This window comes from Capricornis sumatraensis, chromosome 10, assembly GCF_032405125.1.
Source record: "Capricornis sumatraensis isolate serow.1 chromosome 10, serow.2, whole genome shotgun sequence".
NCBI lineage: Eukaryota > Metazoa > Chordata > Mammalia > Artiodactyla > Bovidae > Capricornis > Capricornis sumatraensis.
In genome coordinates, this window is record NC_091078.1 from 98937500 (window position 1) to 98945634 (window position 8135).

The window sequence follows — 8135 nt, forward strand, 5'->3', positions numbered from 1 at the left end:
CGAGCTTGGAAAGATCCCCCGGGAAAGGGAATGACTACCCACTCCAGTATTCTTGCCTGCAAAATTCCACGGACTGAAGAGCCTGGCAGGCTGCAGTCCATGGGGTCGCGAAGAGTTGGACGTGACTAACACTTCCGTTGTTCAGAGAGTTGGTGATGATCAGAGAGGGTCACTTCTGAGCTGTCAGCATGGCAGTGAAGCAGCTTCGGGCTCAGGCAGAGCCGGGACAAAGGGGCGCCAGCCAGGCCATCCTCGGGTGTGCTTGAGTGCACGCGGGATCTGGAGGTTGGTGAAGATGACTGACGGGAGACAGGCAGCAGCGGGTGACTGGAGACGAGAGATGACTGAGGCAAAGGCCAATAAGTGACCGAAGGAGGCAAGCCTAGTAGTCCCTCCAAGGGTCTGTGTATCGAGGGGTGGGAAGAAGGAAGTATTTATCTTCCGGGATTGCTTTGAGGATTAAACTAAATATCACTTTTTAAACATGAAGTCTTTGTTACTGAAACAGTTCACTGTGCAAAAGATTTTGAAGGCTAAAATGATTCACATCATAGAGGGTTTTAAAATACATACCTACTTTAAAGAAGCAAATCTTCACACTATTGTAAATTCTAACTGAAAAATACATGGGGCCTATGGACAATCTCTCAACACATAGAACCTTCTCTGTGGATACAAGCAAAGATCCTAGGGAAGAAACTAATTCCGTGGTTTCAATGGGTTCTCTCACACAATATTAGATATGTAGATTCACACTAAATCTCTTACAATGCAAAACTTTTTCTGTCCTATACATGCGGCTGTTGACGTCTAAGTTGTCTTCTGACTTATATTCAGGTCTCATTATTTTTCAGTAAGACCAGATAAGAACAACTGGGGATCATAGATCTCCGCTTATGCTCACTGAAAGTTTCAATTCTGTCAGTGTTAGATGTTCGGAGTTTACCCTCCACAGGTTTGTTCAGGGATGTTTCCATAAAGCCCCAGCCACATTTCTCCTCCACTGTACCTGCTGGTGCTGGGGACGGTGTGCAGGCTGACTGAGTGCAGGCCAGAGAGAGACATTCAGTCCTGGAAAGACATCCTCCCCTTAGGGGAACACCAGATGGGTTTCTGAGCCTCCACTGTAACAGTAAACCGGGTACATTACCTTTTTTCTTTTTTTCATTTTTAAAACCTTTTAGTTGAAGGGAAAGTGTCAGTCGCTCAGTCGTGTCTGACTCTTTGCCACCCCATGGACTGTAGCCCACCAGGCTCCTCTGTCCATGGAATTCTCCAGGCAAGAACACTGGAGTGGGTTGCCATTCCCTTGTCCAGGGTAGCTTCCTGACCCAGGGATCGAACCCATGTCTCTTGTGTTTCCTGCGTTGGCAGGTGAACTCTTTATTGAAATATTTATACACAAATACATACAGATTTGTATAAGCATTTACATTTTCAAAGACTTGATTGAAGTTATACGTATAAGAATATAACTCATTATTTTTCACAAAAATATATAACTTGCACGCAGATCATGAAACAGAATAGTGCCACTGCCCTAGTACCCCAGAAGTCACCCTGTGCTCCCTTTAAGACAGTAACAGATAAAGAGATATAAGCTATCTTTATACCCCTTTGGTTTTTAGAGTGCTGGGTTATTTTTTTCCTTGTGAAGATAGTTTTTCCAGTCATGACTTATTTGTCAATACTTTTAGCAAAGCAGTGACATTCTGGGCAGCAGTAACTCCTACGCTAGATGCTAACATATTATTCACGCTTTGTTAGGAATTCAAGCAGTGGACTGTTTGAGGTTTTGCTTCCTGTACCCTCTCTGCCTTGCTTTCCCAGGCTAGCTCTTGCCAATCCCTCAAGATTCAGTGCAGGGATCTTCTCAGTGGTTTCCTTGAAGTCCTAGATTGAACTAAGTGCCCCTTATCTAGTTTCCCAGAGAGTGACCAGTTACATGAACGTGACCTTCTAATGGGTCTAGCTGTTTTGCTACACAGTTAGGAGCCTAGAGAGCAGAGGTTTCAATCCTCTTTGCCCTCCCAACATCCACAGACATTTAAGGCACAGGGCCCAAGCCCTATAAATATGTGAAATAAAAGACTATGGATATTATATAATATATATTCAATATATAATATATAGTATGATATATGATAAAATATATAATAAGGGTTTCCCAGGTGGTGCTAGTGGTAAAGAACCCACCTACCAATGCAGGAGACATACGAGGCTCCGGTTCAATCCCTGGGTGGGGAAGATCCCCTGGAGGAGAGCATGACAACCCACTGCAGGCGGTATTCTTGCCTGGAGAATCCATGCACAGAGGAGCCTGGTGGGCTGCAGTCCATGAGGTCACAAAGAGTCAGACACGACTGAAGTGACTTGGCATGCATGCATACATAATAATGTCAGTCCATGACAATGAAAAGAAAACCACATACCTAAATTAGTAATAGTTTTATGAGATATCTTCAAAATGTATCATTAAGTCAACCAATCAACTAGAATTCAATTTGTAGTTATATAAAAACATAAGGGTTAAGTCACAAGAACTAAATAATTCATTCTCGAAGACTCACAATTATGAAAGTTATATAAACCAAACTCAAAATAACATTTAACACAGGAAATAGGGATAGCTGTGAAAGTGAAAGTGAAGTTGCTCAGTCGTGTCCGACTTTTTGTGACCCCATGGACTGTAGCCTACCAGGCTCCTCAGTCCACGGAATTTTCCAGGCAAGAGTACTGGAGTGGGCTGCCATTTCCTTCTCCAGAGGGTCTTCCCAACCCAGGGATCTAACCTGGGTCTCCCGCACTGCAGGCAGACGCTTTACTGTCTGAGCTACCAGGGAAGGGATAGTTGGATGTTTGATAATATATGATGAATGTCCAGGAGAAGGCTTCCCCAGAGCAACCCCTCCCTGCCCCCTGAACACACACAGTATCTGGAACCCAGCTGCTGCTGCTTTTAAGTCATGTCAGTCGTGTCCGACTCTGTGCGACCCCACAGACAGCAGCTCACCAGGCTCCCGTCCCTATGATTCTCCAGGCAACAATACTGGAGTGGGTTGCCATTTTCTTTTCCAGTGCATGAAAGTGAAAAGTGAAAGTGAAGTCACTCAGTCGTGTCCAACTCTTCGTGACCCCATGGACTCTAACTTACCAGGCTCGTCCGTCCATGGGATTTCCCAGGCAAGAGTACTGGAGTGGGTTGCCATTGCCTTCTCCAATCTGGAACTCAGCAGGCACTCACAAATGTTTGTTGAGATGTTCCTGTTTAATTTCAATTCAGTTCTTTAAGCATTGCTCAGAGGTATTATAGCCCACCCCTTGCTGGGGGCAGGGGAGGGGCAATTCAGGTTGATCATGTAATAAAGATTCTATCCTTCAAGGAGCTTGAAATACAGTAGTGAGAAAGACAGAGAAGTATAAACTGACCAAGAATGACACCCACCCCACTGAGAAAACTTCCATCCATGAACACAGCTGCACTAGGCGATTCAGACTTTGCAAAGGGACTGCAGAGCCCTATCTTTGTAAGCAGAACTTCCTAAGCAAATCTAAGTTGTCCATTTTCTAAGATGGAATGCAGTTGGTGAACATATTTCCATTGACATTAGTCCAGGTAAACATGTAGCAAAGATCCTAGATCTAGGAAGGCCCACATTCCTGAATGAGACACTAGGATAGATACTCCATCACTGTGTGCATTGTGTATCTCTTTTTGCAGTTTGACTTGAAATAAAAAATCGGAAAGCACATCTCTGGACAGTTTTACTGCCTCACCTGATGAAAATTCTGGTTCCTTGCTCAGGACAACCTTCTCTCCCTCAATCATCATGCTCACTCACAACTCTTGCACACACCTTTTAAAGACCAGCTGGAATTCTTCTGCCTCCTGAAAGACTCTCCTGAACTTCCTTTTACCTTCAAGAGAGTTGACTTTCTCTTCTCTGAACTCCCATTCCCCATATTGCCTGCTCTGAGATCCCTTTGTAAGCTTCCGTCTTCCCTTGACTTGATCATAAGGCCCTGTTTGAAAGGGACGAATCCCATCTTGCTTACTGTTCCCTTCCCCAGAGTGTCTGTTGTGTATCAGGTTTCCCACAAACGATTGCTGAATACAGGGATTGAGCTTGTGCGTCTGACTCAGATGCAGACATGCACATGAGGCTGTGGAATGAGGATTTGGTGCATATCATCGTGTTGGCTCAGTGGGTAAAGAATCTGCCTGCAGTGAAGGAGACCAGGGTTTGATCCCTGGGTCGGGAAGATCCACCCAGAGAAGGAAATGGTAACCCACTGCAGTATTCTTACCTGGGAAATCCCATGGACAGAGGAGCCTGGGGCTCACAAGAGTTGGACTTAGTGGCTAAACCACCACCACACCATATGCACAGTAAATTATTCTTGTACTTCACAAGGAGGTATTCGTCCCAACCAATTCCTAACATTTCTTAGTCAGTCTTCAGTTTTCGATGTTTTTGGTGTTTTTTTCCCTTGGGTTGTTTTAATTTTGGAGATTTAGATCAGTGAAGCTAATCTATCATTTGGGCTAAGACATTACCGTCATCCACACAGTCTTAAAGGGAGTCGTAGTATTTTATGGTGAACCACTTCCTTGCCTGACCTCCTTTAAAACATGATATTTATTTCACAAATCTAACTTGTCAGCACCCTCTAATACTCTGTGGTCACCTGGAGCATTTTGAAACCGATTGACTGAACGAGCAAATAGAAGAGCAGAAAATGGCCTCGTGCCCACTAGTTGCTGTTGTTGAGTAGTTAAGACATGTCCACCTCTTTTGTGACTCATGGACAGGAAAAAACACTGAAGTAGCTTGCCACCTCCTTCTGCAGGGGATCTTTCCAACCCAGGGGTGGAACGCCTGTCTCCTGCGTTGGCAGGCAGATTCGTTACCACTGACCCACCAGGGAAACCCAATCAGATGCCATAGTTCCTGTAAAGCCTCTTTGAATCCTGCATTCTCTTCTTTCACGTTTTGACTACTTTCTCAGTTGTAATTGGGTAGGGTGGGGGGAGTTACAGAGGACCCTGGTAGTATCACGTGGACAAAGCCATATTCCTCCTTCAGGATAATCCCCTTCCCCTGCAACGATTCTCCCCTACCATTTCCTGCCTACTACATTCAAGATTCATATTTTTTAATGATTTTCTTTATTGCTTTCTCTTTTAAGTAAAGCCTCACCTTAGTCCCTCAACCCTACCCAAAGATTTATAGAGTAGGGGACTTTCGGGCTTCCTGAATCCTCCACTTCTTCCCTGAGACGCTACCTTGGCCACAGAACCTGGGAGCTCTGTAAATAGTAGCAGAAGAAGTCACTGTGTCAAGACCAAGCAAATCTGTCACCTTCCCGTTCCTCCTTTTGCCTAGTCTAGGTTGTAAACACCCCCAAATTGGTGACCTGGTGTTAAGACTAGTCATTTATAAACTCATAAAAGTCTCATTTTGTAACAATCTAAAAAGACAAGAGTTGATCTTTATTTACACTGAGCTCTGCTAAAAGGTGGACTTCCCAGGTGACTCAGTGATAAAGAATCTGTCTGCCAGTGTAGGAGATGCAAGAGATGTGTGTTCGATCCCTGGATTAGGAAGATCCCGTGGAGGAGGAAATGGCAACATGCTCCAGTATTCTTGCCTGGAAAATTCCATGGGCAGAGGAGCCTGGTGGCTAGCAGTCCATCCATGGGGTTGCAAAGAGTGGGACATGACTGAGTGACTGAGCATGCATGCTGCTAAAAGGTATACAACAGCCTTGGTTGTATGCCTCCCATCCAATCCGTCCAGAGTGACACTCACGTGTGCACACACACACACACATTTTTTTAAATTGTCACAGTGATTTAAAAAAAATAGAAGGAGGCTGAGAAACCCACAGTTAAAGTAGGGTGGAGCTCTTCTCCTTCACAGCTTGAATTATTTGCTCTGGTAATCAACACAAGCTAGTAGGCAGCACGGGTTCAGCCTTTTCATGAGCCAGATTCATCACTTTAAGACCAAAAAACACGTTCATATTTGCTGACACTATTTAGACAGCTTATGTAATAACACTTAGCTCAGCTGGATAGATGGGCTAACAGTGATATTGTTAACAACCTTGGTACAGAAGATTTTAGATTAAAGTAGAATTTTAAATTAAAATGACTGATGCAGCTTTGCAAAACAACTGAAAAAATCACCAAGCCCCAGACGTATTCGCCAATGAAATATTTGCATCATCCACCCACTGCTTTGACTCCCCTGCATTAATAACACTCAGTAAGCATGGGAGTTTGCTAGCAAGAAAATACACTTAAGTTTCCTTAGAAATGCAAACTGGTGAACAACTGTTTACTTAAATTCTTAAAAGTGTTTATGAAATTCCTTCTTTATCTACATCATCTAGTAAAGTGACCTTCTCTCTGTGTGAATTCAGTGAGTACCTGTTACAGTAAGAAAAAAAAAAACTAAAGATTTGGAGGATTAATTATGGAAATGGAATGTCTAGCCTAGTGTAGGCACTAAATAATGGCACTCTTATTATCAAATTTGACAAACACTCATTGAACAGAAATGTAAGGAATGGCATAGCAAAGCAGAACTTTAAGTGATCTTAGAGGGAGTCATCATGGGGGTCTTGGGATGAGAACCTGCCTTTAGATCCTGCAGGGAGACAATGGTTCTGCCCAGATACTACTGGGAGGCCAGTCAAGTTGGTCAAAGTGCTCCCAGGCATCCTTCCATGCCTGGGAGTGCTCCAGGTGACACACAGAGCAACCTCTTGTCCCTGAGGATTGAGATCCTTCCATGGGCAACTGCCTACATATCATTCCTGGATCATCCAAGCAAAGGACTCCTAACCATGCCCCATCCAAACAGAAAAACTGCCCTTTCACCCCCTGCTTTTCAGCAGTCATGGGACACTCAAGATCCCCTACCCAGAGGGTGAGAGGGCCTTATGTACAGAGGGGTGGGGATAAATTTGGAAGAAAAAGCTCTGTCACCTGTATTTGGGTGGAACTAAATGGTCAGGAAACCCTTGCCAAGAAGCCAAGAGATTTGAATTCCAGACCTGGTTCTGCTGCTCTTGTTCCTGGCCAAGACACTTTACTTTCCTGAGCTGTCTTTCCTCATCTGAAAGTATTATATCCTTCTAGCTCCTACTTTGTCTGAATTTAAAATTATCCATTTAAATTACTTCCATTTTACTGTATTGACCACTTAACTACTAAACGTTTTCATTGCTCCACCTCTTTTTCTAAAGACGTCATCCATTTGAAAGTAAGCTTTATTCTACAGAATTTATCTGCTACTACTTTATTCTGGCAGTTGAAGTGTCAAGGTAAAAAAGTATTGAACTCAGTTCTTGGGAAAATTACTAAGTTCTGTACACAATTTACATTAAATAAAACGAATATGGTGATAAATGAAAAGAAAAATGAAATTCTTGAAACCAGAATATGATTGAATATGCACCATACCAGAATAGTTCACACCTGCTTTCTGGTTTTGCTCTTTAGAAACATATTTGTATTACTTTCATCACTGACTCAAAGCTTCAGATGCCCCCACCTAGTCTTCTGAAGACTTGGACATGTGACCTTGCCCCTCGGTCTCTTCATCCATAAATTAACCAGGTGGAACCAGCTCTCTAAAATCCTGTCTAGATTTTTAGGTTCCAATTGTGATTCCTTTTTTTTTTTCAATTGTGACCCATTTTAAGTTGTACTGTGAAGGAGCCAAAATCAATCTAAGCTCCCAAAGCATTATCTACACTAGCTTGTCTGTTCCTGAGATAGGGATGATGGTTATCATCCTCCTCCAGCTTTGAGTGTCCCAGTCTCTGGGTCTATGCTCCTTCTCATTTCAGTGTCTATCATGTGGGGCTCTCTTTCTAGCTTACAGGCTGCCTCGCCAGTGATTGTATCCTCTTGTGTTACTCTTCTGAGCCTCTGAAATGCCCCCTGAATGGCCTAGGCCCATTCATTGGCTTTCACCTACCCAAGCCCAACACTCCCCCTTCCCCACTGACATAGTCCATCTCTTTCTAGACCTCAGCCTCTTCCAGAACAGTGGTTCTTTTATGTCTTCTTGGCCACACCATGCAACATGTGGGATCTTAATTCCCTGACCAGGGATAGA